The following is a 15,891-nucleotide window of genomic DNA, read 5'->3' as shown; positions in this document are numbered from 1 at the left end:
TTCTTTTCAGTTTGCAGGCTTTGTTAGATAAGTAGTCACAAGGGGCCTGTGTTTCTGTGTTGCACCTCAACTCTCCCCCTACAGTTAATATTTCACTTAATATCTCCAAACTATGCTCTTGAGGTTTGTGTCTTCTGTTGTGCTTTGGGTTTTAATGTTTTCACAATACATATGGCTGGTATGCTGTTGCACACTACTGAGAGTGCCTGAGGCATTTTTGGAACTGCCACAATTTAAGTATGAATGAGAAGAGAAGACATGACAGCACCATCGTTTGGTCGTGTAATTTCCACAGCCACACTTTTTTGGGGGTATTGAAAGTACATGTCTGCGTGTTTGCTCTCATCCTAATTCTTTTATCGTTAACAGTCATTTCTGACAGTATCAATAGCTCCATTCAGCTTTCGCACTGAGTACCCTCATGACTGCAGTTATGAGTACGATTGCACGCATCAGTCACTCCTCCGCTAATTATCAGCATGACATTGGCTTTTCAGTGCCTTGGAACGCACTTTGCTGAATAGCAGTTCACTGTCATAAATCATTCCACTTATATGTCAGCACAGGGAATGAGATTTAGCACCTTAAACCAAGAAACCTTGCTCAGCTGGGGTCCAGTGCCTGGGAACACTTGATAGAAATGGCTTTATGTTCCAGACAGATCAGTTAAATTATTTTTATGTCTTTCTCTCATTTGGCTCTCACTGATTCAAAACAGAAAATGACTTGTCAATTTTATGTGGTCCTGGCTGCAACTTCACCTCATGCATATAGCAGACAAGGTATGTCATTTTACATTGGGAGCCACATAGTTTGATCTTAAGTGGGCCGGACCTAGGATGGGAAAAAGAAGTTCAATTTCAAAAGAATGCCTTGTGTACATTACAGAAGATGCCGTGGCTTGTTTTTGCCCAGGTTGTCCTGTAATTATAAAATATATTATAAAAGTTCTACAGGAACTTTTCTGTCATTTAATTATTTAATTATTATTTAATTATAATAGTGTGGTTATAAATAGCCATGGAGGAAGTCTGTATGTAAGGAAGAAATACGGTTAAAAGTGCAAAAATGTACAAACTCATTCACGGGCCTTATGGTTGACACCCTTGTAACAGACAATAAAAAATTGGATTTATTTAGTTGTAAGGTGGATAGTATTCAAACTCTTGGTACCTTTTAACTTTATGTCAGTTACCCAAAACGCCACATTTTTCTCTCCTCACAATAGTTAAATGTTGAAAGGAGCCTTTGTCACATCAGTTTCAACCTTCACAGCTACACACTCTTTCCATGACCAAATCTAAAGGTGAGGCTTATCTGTAAATGAGGCCTCTAGACTCCAAAGAGGGGGAACTTGTGATACAGAGGTTGCAGTGTAGGGGCCTCTCAAAACCCATATCCGGCTTTAAACCAGGTCTGCAGAGTCAGTGTGTGTTTGAGATCAGAGTGTCACATTAGCTCCATAATGAGAACCAGCTGAAGGCACACACCACCAGACTGACCCCTTCCAGCTCAGACTGCCCCCACCTTCATTTCCCTACCACCCTCGCAGCCGTACCCCAGATAAATGCTTTATCCAGATGCTTTCTCTGAAACCCTTCCATCAACTGGCGTTACTCTAAACCGTCTTAGTGCACACACCCAAAAACAGAAGTACACGGTGCAAACATAAACACCCATACTCACCCTTGCACCTATTAGTGGCTATGAGCACACGCACACACGCTTTCCCTCCCTTTGCCACGGGTTAAGGATCTCACAAGCTAACAGCCATTCCTCCTGTGCCCGCTGGCTGAGTCAGCCCTCCGTCTCCCGCCATTCAGATAAATGTTTTCCACCAGGCTACCGTTGAAGAGGCCCACCCTGCTCCACCCAGCTCCTTTTCTCCAACTCTCTTTTGGGAAAATGTTACTAGCACTCCCTACCCCCCAACCCCAAACCTCTCTTTAGCATCCCTCTGTGCAGATCTCACTCTTCCTCAGCCCCACAGCCTTCAGTCCAAAGTAAACAGCATTTAACATGGAAAGCCCGGAAACGCTGTGCAACAACTTAAACAGCAGTCTAATGTTCCAGCTCCAACAAATACATCTATTTCATTTTTCCACAGTTCTGCAGGGTTTGGTTTTATTATTGAAGCACTGGCTTGAAGATGGATAATACTGGTTCTTAGTGGAAAATTTTAGTAGCAGGCATAATAGACGAGGAAGACCGCACAGGGGATTTGCACTTTATACTCAACAACATACTACAGTACTGCTCAGCTGGTAAATTTGATTTGTAGAAAAAAAAAAAGAATACATTTTAGGATTTTATGTAATCCTAAGATTTATTGTCTCCTTACAGGATTATTTCAAGCAAATATTCAAAATAGACCAGTGTGAAAAATATATTTATTTAACCCTTTATTAGAGCTCCAGTAATGCTGAGCATAATTAGATACACACACCTAGAGGGTCTCTTTGTCTCCCTCTCTCTCTCACACACACACACTTGCCCAGATCTGTCTTTGCGCACAAACCAGCAACCTTCTGATCACCTTCTTTTTCTCAGTGAGAACACTGACATCTGTCCAGTCACAGCACGCCTGCCTACACAAAACAGGGAAGGCTACGCATTAAAGGCAAACACTGGTTTTGCTGGATCTTAACATTCACGCCACATCAGTGGTAACGGTTTAAACATGTGGTGACAAAACTGACCCGGGGGAGGGGAAACAGAACCCGTGAGCTTGCCAAGTCAATCAATGACGGCAGCCACTCCGCGCACCGCAGTTAGCCTGAGGGGACGTCGTGGCAACATGCATCTTCTAACACAAGCCACTGTTTACTGTACATAACTCACACCCTTTGGCAGTTGTGTCGTGTGTGGATGTAGCAACAGTACAAGTCCAACACTATAATCTGTGATGACTATAACAACCCTTCATATTGCCCTTCTCTCGTAGAGCCATCTGCCTTTCAAAGCAAAATCTTTAAGACCACTTTTAGTTGAAATATCTGCTGGCCATTTTTCTTCACCTCCAAATATTGTTATTCACATATAGGCTTGCAACATTTGACACTACAGTAAAGGATAAAAGCAGGGTGGCCACTGTGTCTTACCCATAATCCAAATGTGTTATTTGAGCAACAAACCACTACCATCTACTGTGTAACCAACATGCTATTCCTAAAAAGTTTTTATATTTAGACAATATAGAGGGCTGTCACAGAAACCAAAGAGTCTAAGAGAGAAAGACAAGTAGGCCAGTCAAACGATGTTGAGAGATCATGTTCAGGCAGGTGAAACAACCTAAGTTTGAAACAGAAAGACTGGCGTAAGAAAGACAAAAACGATACTAATGTTTAATGGAGTTTTTGATGCCATTCAAGATCCAAGATATTTTGCAGTTGCAAACAAAAAGACAAATTAAGTTTTCCTTTTAGAAATTTGAATGAAAAACCCATGCTACTTTTTTTTGTTATCAGTTGAATCTGTTTGGTTTCTTGTGTGAAAGGACTAACTTGTGACAAGGGTCATGAGTCAGAATTGACGCCACAGTGCCACGAGTTTGTAAGCAGCATAGCTCACCGCACCTCAGGGATGCCTTGCAGACAGAAAGCAGAAAAAAACAAAACAAAAAAACTTTAGAAAGACAAACGCTTTCAGAGGAAGAATATGATGAAAAAGAAACTGAGTGAATGTTGTATCTGGAAAACAAAATAAAAAGTCTTCAGAAATCCAAAGAGTGAGCACAGAAAGAGCTACATCAGAGAGCTTTTTCTGTTTGCTGTTTCTTCAAGTTGGCATGGAACTTCAGCAGATTGACAGAGGTTCTTATTACCTATAATTTGCATTTAGATGACAACAAGAGCAGGGAGTTTGAATTGAGTGTTGTTCCAACAACTACTTCTCAGCTCCAACAGATGTAATTACAAGTAATGCACCTCATTGCATGTGTCTGATTACAATGCTATTTCTTCATTTTATCTGAGGGAAGTTGCTCATAAGCATCCTTTGTGCATCATCCCCCACCTCCCAACCGTGCACGGCTGATTGAGCTAAATGCTTTTCACTCTGTTAGAAACTACCATATGTATTGCAGATGACTGAGGAGAAATCAAACTTCCTCCCATACTGTACCACCTACCTCTTGCATGACAGCAGATCACAGCAGTTACTGTTGGAGGTTGACTGCTTTTTAACTTCAGAACTGATCTAGTGTGTGTCCTGAAAGTGAAACTCTTTTACAGCAGTCAAAGATATGTCTGAATTGCCAGAACCCAGGATACAAAGTCTTACAGACTGTGACAGCTGAATGTAACCACAGGTAAGCTCAGAAGTGATCTTAAAAGAGACAAAAAAGCCTTTGTTGGTGCATGAGAAGTGAACATTTGAACCTTTTTTTATGGAATCATCCTGTGAAAACACTTATTAGAAAACTATTAAACATTAAGATGGCATTTATAAAGCATTTCTCCTCCCTAGTATGTAATTAATAGAATGGATATAAAGTGTTGCTTAATAAGCTTATAGACAAACAAATTATTTAGGCTATGTCAATGGTTCATCATATCTTTAATAACTAAAGTGTGAGATGACACTTTGTTGGAAGTGTGTCTTGGTGAATTTAGCCCAGTTGAGCTGTGTTGAGCTAACCAGCTAATTAGCCTTGCAGCCCTGTTGTCCATTGTTGTGTTAGCACGGCGGCATCTATTTTCCCAATTTTGATAGGTGAAGTTGACTTTACATTATTGTGTTTAAACCTTTAGTTAATGTAGCATATTTCTGCCTTAATAAATTGAATGTGAATTTTAAATATGAATTGCAACTTTGTTTATTTGATGATTAAATAAAAGATCAAAAAATCATGACTGCTGCACTAAACACAAGTAGTGTATCAATGTGTGGATTTACTAATCTATTAGAGTGGTATTTTGAGAGTTGATTTTATATTCCTTATGGCCATTTAATATAGGTAACTATTTATTTCATGCAGTAGTAAAACTGGGGTTTTGATATTCCATGCAAATACCATTTGCTTTGGGATCGTCTTTGACAAAGGAAATAGAAAGCCATACCTGAACTTGATCGATTTCTTACCCCGAGGAGCTGCTCTGATTTTTTATTATGCTGGAGAAGGAGACCATCCATTACTTTTTTACGCTTGAATTCACCTGTTTGAACACAACTGGACAACTTCACTTCTTTGTTTGATTTAGGAGCACTTTGGAACTGAACCATACAGGACACTGACTTGCCTGGCCAAAGCTGTCTACATATCAGAGGAAACTTGATGAATAAACTAATGATATTCCAAACACTTTACAGCACTTTGCATTTAATCAGAACTATTAATCTCTGACTCTCCTCCACAGTGTATATGTGCCCCGTCTTCCTCCCCTCATCCCCAAGCGGTCATGGCAGATGGTTGTCCCTCCCTGAGCCTGGGTCTGCTGGAGGTTTCTTCTTCTTCTAAAAGGGAGTTTTTTCTTCCCACTGTGGCCAAGTGCTTGCTCACAGAGGGTCATCTGAGTGGGGAGTTTACTCCCATATTATTGTAGGGTCTTTAAGTTACAATGTAAAATACTGTGTATATAAAACAACAGTTGTTGTCATTTGGCACTGTACAAGTAAAACTAAGCTGAATTCAGTTGAGATCCAAGAGATATTTTCCCACAGTTTATTACACCTACACTTGTGAAGGTCTGTGAAATATTCCCCATTGGTTTGGAATATTCTTATTCATGTTTACTTTAAATGAAGATGCTTCAATATATTTATGTCACGCTACCCTGGAGCTCTCATTGTACCTACAATTTACTATTGCAGCATTTTTGTATGTTCTGCATCACTTTGTACTTTGTCTGGTTCCTTTTTCAATTAGGAAGATAGCTGAGACTTGGCTGAAATTATTCAGATTTGCGTATAAAAAGAATTGAAAAAAGAAGCAGTTCATGGTAATAAAATGGGTCAAAATATATAGTTGATGAAAGTTTTAAAAATCACATATTTAGTTTAATGAGGCACTCTTTTTTAGAGGTAAGAGTTCAATAAATAAAAGGATTTCATGTTTGTTTATTGTGCAGGGGAAGAGAGTTTGGTTGATATGAAAAGGTAAAGTTCATTCGTCTTTAAAGGTATAAAACTGGGCAGACACTGTGCGATTTTTTTCAGTCGCGTTATTCAGCTCCTGCTCAAACTGTAAAATTGAATCGCAGGGGTGCGAAGTTCTTAGGTCACGATGCAGGGTCTCACACTATACGGCCCGATGCTCTGATGTGACCTGAGTGCTCAAACTGTGCGTCCCCAACATGAAGCTTATAACACAAAATCTGTCTCTCGCTCTCCCTCTCTGTCTTTCACTCACACAGACACACAGACCACCACCATCAACTTTGCTAAATTGCTAATGAAAAACATTGACCAGGCAGCTGTGATTGAGCAGCAATGTCCATCCAACTCTTTTCACGGTTGTTGTGGTCGTGATAATTTTGTGAGGCCACATCGAAAAGGCTCAGATGAGCTTGCCAAAGTTCTCCAAGTTGTACCTCCATGGCTTGTGTCCAGATCACACGCTGCACTGCCGTGCTGCTCCATCTTTCTACTTCCATTTCTGTTTGCGCGTGCGCAGTGTGAGAGGCTGCGTTGACACCCTCACGACGGCCGACAGGATTTCAAACAGGTTTGATTTTCTTAGGACCAAACGATTGATGATCGGGAGCCAGTCGTGAGGTGTATACCTCATGTATACTACATGATACTCGACACAAGATTGAGGCGAAACTCGATCCCCAAAACGGTTGCACGACTGAAAAATCGGCTCAAAATGGGCCAATAATCGCACAGTGTATGCCCAGCTTAAGGAAAAGGTTTTGAACCTTAAGAAACCTGGTGTTTTATTTTGAAAATCTTTATTGCTATCCAGTGCATTAATTTTCACATTGGTTTCTTTTAATTTAAATTATTTCATAAGAAAGCGTAACTGTCTAACATTTCATTTGATTTATTTTTCTTTCCTCAAACAAATACCTGTTGAGGGACAATTTTTGTGGTCCTTATTAATGTAATCAGAAAGTATTGGTATACATAGTAATAATAATAGTAGTACAATGCATGTATCTATATTGTATATTGAATATTGATATGCATCTGCAATTATGGGACATAACATTTTTAGTTGAAAGTTAAAAAACATAATCATTTATACAACCAGCAATTTAAACCAGTTCACATGTGGATTTGGGGTAAATGTTAATGAATTTCCAAGCGATCAATTGATGATTATTCTCATTATCAATCACTCTTGAAATGATTTTCTTGATACATTGTTTTGTCAATATGAAAAAGACAGAAAATTATGATGAATGACGATTATCTTCTCACACGGCCCAATCATTAATCAATTATTAAAATAAATTTCTTTATGTTTTGATGAATGACAAATCAATTAACCAGATTGCTTAAGGTCTTGAATTCCACACCCTGAAAAACTGAAGAAGAAGAACTGATGATTCTTTTAGCACAAAACAATAAGGTACGTGCTTTCGGCTGCTGGAGAGATTTCCGGTTATTATTTCTCGCTGTAGAAACAAGAAGACTTTAATCTACAGGTTTTGGCAAGAGCTTAATTATTTTGTTAGCTGTTCCAGTGCTTTTGCAATGATCCATTAGCAACTCTGAAAGCCTCATGAAACCTACTGTTGAAAGCAACAAATACTATAGCTGTATTTGAAACAAGTAGGTTAATCAATACCCATTTAACTCTTGACTGTAGCCAGAACATAAATTGGGGCAAATAAAAGTAACAATGCACAGTGATGAGTTACAGATTAATTTGTTTTCATGTAAGCTGCTTTTAATACTAGAAACTGTTGGCTAGTGATTGTTTTTGTGTTTTCTGTACTTTGAATACACAGTAAAGTATAAAAGCATCCCTAAAAAGAGTCCTTAAAATTGACCAATTACACAGTCTATGTATCAGACTACATGTTCCTTAGACTTGTGTGGAAATGTATCTGCTAATCTAAATCTGGTTCATCTTCTGAGCCTTTCATCCATCATCACGTCGGCAAATCTTTAATCTTGGCAGAGCATAATTACGCGTACTGATGAAAGTGCCACACACGGGTGAGTAATTTGATGGCATAAGACATGCCTGGCCACAGATGGCTTGCACAGATTCCGTGCATAGTACCCACATCACTGCATATAGCTTTACATACAATCCTGACAACTCCTCATCCATATTTAGATTTATGAGCACATTTGTTCCTCCCGTTGAGGCACAAGATGGCTTTTTTCATAGGATATTGACAAGGCTGTCAGACTTTGATGAATGCAAGGGTTGGAGGAGCGCATTGTTTGAAATAAGTGTCAACGGGAGCGAGTGAGAGCGAGATCATCAGCGGGGCTGTGCGAGCGAGCGCAGGCAAAGGAGAAAATGAGGAATGTGTTTTTTATTCACCGCTGGAGGCGAAAGCTCCACCGAGACAGAGTCACTGTCTTGACTGAAGACCAAAGCGAAGCCCAGGACTAAAATCAATGCTCGCCTTCACAAAACCCCGCAGCTGTAAACAGAAAAGAACTTCAGAGGGGCAACCATTGTAAACTCTGACGTGGAAGATAAAACAAAACAAAACATAAATGAAAAAACCAAAAAACCAAAGCTCTTAAAAATCGTTCTGGATAGCTGGCGATGCTAAGTATTGATTGTATGAAAGGTTTTACTTGTTGTTTTTGTAATTTAAATCTGAGTATATACTTCAACTATAGTCCAGCTTCACAGACACCGCTGGTAAGTGGAGATTTTAATGGCGTTGACGGCATGTTGTGGTTAGCACCACAGTAAGACGGTACTGGGTCAAGCCTATCGATTGGTTTGAGAGCCATTGTGTTTTCCTGTTCTCCCCATTGGCTCCCAACTGGATACTCTGGGGTTTCCTCCGACAGTACATGCGAAAGACATGGATGTTAGTTTAATTGGTGAGGTGGCATTGCCCGTGAGTATGAATAGTTGTCTGTCTCGCTCTTTTAGCCCTGCCAACCTGTGTAGGCTGTCACTCACCTTGTGTTTACACACCACTCTCCATTTAATTATGTGTTATTATTAATGTCTGACTCTCTTCCACAGCATGTCTTTTTTCCTGTCTTCCTCCCCTCACTGCAGATGGTTGCTCCTCCCTGAGCCTGGTTCTGTCTGAGGTTTCTTCCTGTTAAAGGGGAGTTTTTTCTTCCCACTATAGCCAATGTGTGGGCCTACAGGGAGTTGTCTAAATGTTGGGGTTTCTCTGTATTATTGTAGGGTTGTTATCTTGCAATATTGAGCCAACTTTTGTAATTTGGTGCTATATAAATTAAATGCAATTGAATCTAGGGTTGGTGCAGTTAGTAAATGGTAAATGGCCTGCATTTGTATAGCGCTTTTCTAGTCCCTAAGGACCCCAAAGCGCTTCACACTACATTCAGTCATTCACCCATTCACACACACATTCACACACTGGCGATGGCAAGCTACATTGTAGCCACAGCTGCCCTGGGGCGCACTGACAGAGGCGAGGCTGCCGGACACTGGAGCCACCGGGCCCTCTGACCACCACCAGTAGTGGGGATAAGTTAATTGGTATATTGGTAAATCGAAATTGCCCATAGGTGTGAATGGTTGTCTATCTCTATGTGTTAGCCCTGCAGCAGACTGGCGACCTGTCCAGGGTGTACTCCACCTCTCGCCCCAAGACTGTTGGGATAATGTGGTGGCAGATTTCTTTTCTCATGTATTAATCACATATTTAATCATATCACATTAGTTATAGTAATATCACTTTCTCACTTTACTATAGTAAGAGCACTCCTGTCACTAGTTTACATGCATGTGGAATGTTAACACAGTGAGGCCATTGTAATGGGAGACGTTAAACAGATAGTGGGACTCCTTCTGCTTATCAGGGATGTAAATCCTTAGGTGACAGCCAAGCAGAAAACAAGGTCATAATTCTCTCTATGAGGGAGGAGGTATAGCCCCCTGTGAGAGGGGCCAACATGTAAGAGTTTGTGGAATGTTCTTTGTCTGTGTCTCTGTATATAAGATGTAAGGGTGGTGGCCACGATTCAGAGATGGTCCTAGGGTTTCACTGGGATGCTCTCTCCACATTGCAATGTGTTTATTAAACCCACTTCAAATCAAGCTCACTGGGTGTGTTGCAGGTTATCGTTAAATTTTCCACAACAATAGGCTCCAGCAGCACCCCCCCGCAACCCTGACAAGGGTAAGCAGAAGAGAATGGATGGATGCGTGTACCCTACCTCTCACTCCAGACTCCAGACCCTCCATGATCCTAAATTTGGATACATTTAAGAAAATGGTGGATGAACATTAAAAAAACAAAAAAAAAACTCTTAAAGACCCCAAACTGTGAGTAAAATTTTGAAAAGTGACGAAAAAATGTTTCAGTTTGCACACCAAGTAAAAAAACATACTGTTTAGCATTCATTATGCTAATAAGAAATGTGCTTTCTTTAAACTGTTTAAAGATTTAAGTTCTCACAAACTTTATTGGCATTGTGTAAGCACAATGGAATTGAAATGAGTTTCATTATAAGTCTGCTCACTCCTCCTCCCTATGCTTGAGTGAAGGTATGCTATGATTATAGCTCCTTGTCGAGCAAGCGCTCTGTCCTTCACTCTTTTTCAGCACATCTTTCCTATCTTAGGTTTTATGAACATGTGCACAACATGCTGTCATCTGGCACACACAGTGTTCCTAGACACATGTACTTCATGTTTATGGTTTTGTAGATCAGATATGTCATCCTGCATATATACTGGATCACCTTTATTCTTGCAAAGCAGACTTTCACTTTTTTATTCTTTCTTATTTTCTACTTTATAATTCAAGCTATGTAAACTCTGAAGTTATTATGTAGCCATAAATGGTAACAAGTAGTGCTTTCTACTTTAGATAGAATCAGTAAGCTGATTTCATCTAGTTTCTGTAGTTTCATATCAAAACTCTCATGTGGCCACAATTAGCTTTTCTACACAAACAGAGTGCTATGTTATTAAGACAACAACAGAATTCATTGAGACGCACTCAGCAGATCTGGATGATCTGTCACGATGGAAACTAAAGTTTCATCACTAACCAGTAAATGTTGCTTAAAGCCAGTACGCAATTTTTTCTGTAATAGTTTTAATGTTTTACTGAACTCGCACATCAGAGTTAGATGGAAAACTCAGAAAAATTGATGTAGGAAGTTAAAACACAGGCTGCACTATTCAGAGGGTCCTGTAGTTTACCCGCTGCTTGGAAATATCTCTGTTTTTTATCATGTTAGTTATTGTTTTAACCAGTTTCTGAACAGCTCTGAGGAGGATCATGTTGTAGTCTTACAGCCCAAGGGGTGGGGCCAGTATACAGCATAAAAATCATTAACTGTAGTACTACAGCATTGATCCAGTGCTTTATCATACTTAGTGTGCACATTGGTAATGACTTCTTCAAGTTAATGCCTCTAAATTCCTGGCGTTCCAGCTCTGGGTAGGAGTCTTCCATTTCAATGATGTGTCTAATAGGTGCTGGGCTGCCTCAGTGACTGCTACTTTAGGCTAATACAATAGGAGCAAACAGTCTTGGCAGGTATAATGGGCTTCATTTAATAATGAGCGTCTCCAACACCAAAGAGCAGGCCCGTTAAATCGGTGTTGCCTGTGCGCTGCCTCTTGTTTACATATAAACACACAACTCAACCTTTCCTCTTGTGTGAAGCCTCTGTGCGGTATAGTGCTGACACCTGCATTCAGCCAAGTTTTGGTGAAGCACAGTACAGAGCAGTCTGCAATATCCTGTCAGCTGTTGATAAGGATGGGCAATTCATCAAGCTTATTAACCAGGGAGGGTGCATAACACAGTAAAGTGCTTGATGTTTCCGTCTTAAAAGCAAAACAAGAGTGCCAGCTCTTTTGCCTCACTTTCTTGGCTGTAAATGGAATTTGGGGCTTATTTTGTGCCAGCTCTGGTATTCATGGATCCAACAACAAAGTCACTTGTATAAAAGATAGTCACTGGTTGGTAATAGACCATGCTGTCTCAGATATGTAGTAGAACCAGGTTTACATATTTGAACAAGCTTTCAGCATAGTCCACAATAACACAACAGACAGACTAAGAAACAAGGAAACATCTTGGTTCTCTAAGACGGTGCTGTGTTGAACACATGCGTTTCTGGGACTGTTTAGCCTGACCAAAAATGTATTGAAACATTTATTTAAAGGTGCAGGGTGTAATATCTCACTGCTAGATGCCAGTAGATTGCAGTCAACTGAATACTGTTTTTTTAATCCCCCCCAATTCAAGTGCATAATCCTAGCTATGGTGGCCCCTGAAGGACAAACATGACTTTTTCAGTCAGTTAGCGCTGCTGTTTTTTCCACTGCTAGCTGCTGTTAGCCAGTGTTAGTGAAACTTTCTTTGAAGTGGCCCTAACATAGCTGCACTCTGACACTTAGTGAATAAACTCTCATACAATGTCAGAATATAATCAGAGTATTCATCAGTGGGACACTGTGACTCTTACGATGCTTGAGCCTAACATGAGGCAGGATTAATATTAGCTTTTAACCGGCTATTTTTATTGTTTAGCAGCTGTTGGTTGCAGAGATGGGAGGCTCGTATGTCTAATCTGCCTACAATAAGTAATTGTAACAATATCTGGAATAATTAAGCATGTCTGTGCACGTTTCTGTGTGTTACAGCCCTGCCTTTAGTTCAGGTGATGAGGAAGACGATGACATTTTATTAAGATGCCATTCATGTTGTCTCTTTCTTGAAGGTGCAGACGCAAACTGAAATTTACCTTCACGACACACGAAAGCCTATGCGTGCTCTTCTCCTCTGCCTTTGGTGTAATATGCGGTCAATCTCTTGCCATGTACATAGAAGTCGATTAGGTTTGAACGGTAAATTTGTTTCTTTGCTGTGCATATAACAATACAAACAAACAAACAAACAAACAAACAAACAAACAAAATACTGACTCTACCTTTAAGTGTAAATGGTACAGTCAGTTTACACTGTAACATCTCCAAACAAGACAAAATGTGCTTAAAAGCTAACTGCACAATGTTTCATGGAGACAGCATTTTCTAGTTGAAAGCATTCTTGGTGTTTTCACTCAGTTGATGAATCTTTTTGATTTTGACAAACAACCAAAACAACCAGTGTGGCAGTAAACACATTCGATTAATGTATAAATTATTCCTGGTTTGAGACCAGGAGAGGACAAAAGCCGCTGGAGGACTGTGTGACGGAGGGCTTCTGATGCAACAGTCGGCCAAAACCAGTACGCTGATCCATCTGCAGAAGCATTTTTGTCACATTATTTCGATTTAGTATTTGTATACACACACTTACAATTGGCCTAATTTACCCTCAAACAATACACATATTTCATATTAACTAACTCTGATCCGTCTCTGCTGACATATGAGTTTCTGAGCTCATTCGAAATCACAATATGCCATTAAATCTCTCTTCCTGGGATACACAGAGGAAAATATCTATGGAGGGATTACAGTCCTAATCAAGCCAAACTTTCAAACTGTCAGAAAGCACAGAGTAAGCCTCTTTTTAAAACTTTTTTTGTACTGACAAGGCTTTAGGTAGACTTTTTCTCATAGCCTTGCTCTTCTTCTGACCTCCTGCAGAAGTCCCTGTTGGACACCTGTATTTGGGATGTTCATTGTGATTCATTAATTGTTACCTGAGTTTCAACAATATAATGAAAAGAAACTTTTTGAACTTTTTCCAAAAAAGTATATTAACATGCACAGTGGTCTGTCTGGATCATTTGGGAAGGGGGAGAGTTTGTGGTGATTAATATTATTCATTCTGCTTTTGGCTCGGGGAAACTAAAACTGACATTTCTGTTTAACAAAGAGGGAGGCATAATAAGTCAGGAGGCCTCCTACAGCACAAAATCCAAACTCTAAACAATCTACAGATGTGCTTACCAGTGCTGAGTAAACAAACTCTGAGAATGCCAATATATGTGAGAAGTGATGCACCACATGGGCTGAGGATGCACACATCTCATACCTCACAGGGAGATTAAATTCCATGTCAGTGGATATGATAATCATAAATCTGAGGATTAGCTTTTTGAGTATTTCACAGAACTGGATGATCTGTCAAGCTGGCAACCAGTTTTCTGTGGCAGCTCTCGCAAAGCTTCTGTTTCACACATCAGACAAACAAGTGATAAAATCACAAAGTTACTTTATCATGAAAAAAACATCTGCCACAACAAATCTAACCTCTGATGAATGGAGGAATTTGATGTTTTCTGAAATTTTATCCCGCGTTTTTTTGTTGTTTTTTTTTAAAGTAAAATGAAATATGTGACTCATATCTGTCAAACACAGCTTGAAGACACAGAAATGCGCAGCGGCAGTGTCTCACGAAGACTGAAAACCTGACACAGACACAAGTTCTCGTGATGTGATATGTAGATTTACTCTAAGGCCGACAAATTGCTCTATATTTTTATCTGTTTTTTAAAATTATTAAAATAGTTTTATATCACCTGTGATGCTCTTTTGTACTTAATGTGCACTTTCAAGGAAATCACATGTAAAACCGTTAATTTGCCACCCAAACTAAACAAGCAAACCCAGCTGAAAGCCATCTGAGTGTAATTAAAATTTCTACAGATTTAAATACATTCTCGAGTGCGCATGCTAACAGCCCTTTTGGGAGCTTCTTGGACTAATCGGAGAGAGTGAGAAGTGTGTTCCTTTTACTAATGGGTGAGCACATGATTTCACAGCTCCCAATGCGATTATGCTCTTATTAGGGTCAGACATTCATAAAGGCTCATTAGCAGCTTTTTCCCATCATGCGTGTGGGTGATATCATCTCTATCTCTTTTTGGTGTGTGCAATATTTTTGCTTTGATTTCAGTGACTCAATCCCTTTGAACGCATTTGTAAGCCACTTTGTTCTCACACCCAATCTTAATGCAGACTTAAGACAAAAAGACGAAGAGACACTCAGCTGGTTTGATCTCGCGAATGGCCTGATGGTTTGGCGTTTAGGTGACTTAAATAGAATAGAATAAACAAAAAAAAAAAACACAGATCAGCTAACATGCTTGCTCCACTCGGTGGCCACTTTGTTAGGTACAGCTAAGAAAGTGACCTGCGGTAAATCCATGTTGCAAATCTCCTATTAAACCACATCCCAAAGGTGCTCTATTGGATTTGGGCTCTGGTGACTTGGGAGGCCATGTTAGTACACAGAACTCAATGTCATGTTCAAGAGACCAGTTTGAGGTTATCGGAGCTTTGGCAACATTATTCTAGTCTTGTGTTGTCCAATTTTGATGAGTCAGTGTGAACTGTAGCCTCATTTTCCTGTTTTCTACTAATAGGAGTGGCACTTGGTGTGGTCTTCTGCAGCTATAGCTCATCTGCTTCAAAGATGTTTTGTGCATTCAGAGATGCTCTTCTGCATAGCATGGTTAACGAGTGTTCGTACATAGATTATAAATGTTGCCTCCTACAAGCTCAACGCCATCTGGGCAGGCTCTTTTGACCTGAACCATATACAGTGGTAACTCGTTTATTGTGGGAGTTACGTTCTAAAAATGACATGCGATATGTGAAATCTGCGAAGTAGCCAAATTTATTTTTTTTACAATTATTATAGGTGTTTTAAGTCTGTAAAAGCCTTCACTACACACTTTATACACTTTTCTCAGATAGGCATGAAAACTTTTCTCTCTTGTTTAAACACTCTCAAAGTTCAAACCTTTGTAGAAAAATAAGTCCAGTATTACAGAATGAAACCAAAGTTCTCACCCTGTTTTCAGGTCCCGAACATGGGAATAGAGCAGCTGCCAGAGAATTCAACATTA

The 15,891-nt window shown here is 39.8% G+C and overlaps 1 protein-coding gene across 2 annotated transcripts in view; it reads right to left on the bottom strand.

The window, feature by feature from the left end:
• The window catches only part of cspg4 (chondroitin sulfate proteoglycan 4), a 76,861-nt gene that overhangs the window by 37,446 nt on the left and 23,524 nt on the right, over positions 1-15,891 (bottom strand). The window contains exon 1 of one of the 2 annotated variants that reach the window (XM_040026299.1): positions 1,687-1,899. The exons of the other annotated variant lie outside the window; for it this stretch is intronic. The gene's annotated coding sequence lies outside the window, so the exon portion shown is untranslated. Of the gene's footprint in view, positions 1-1,686; positions 1,900-15,891 lie in introns of those variants that run through there. 2 annotated transcript variants of the gene reach the window in all.

This window comes from Simochromis diagramma, unplaced genomic scaffold, assembly GCF_900408965.1.
Source record: "Simochromis diagramma unplaced genomic scaffold, fSimDia1.1 OVJJ01000293.1, whole genome shotgun sequence".
NCBI lineage: Eukaryota > Metazoa > Chordata > Actinopteri > Cichliformes > Cichlidae > Simochromis > Simochromis diagramma.
Note: the sequence above shows the minus strand (reverse complement) of the source record. Positions and strands in the feature narration are given on the sequence as shown.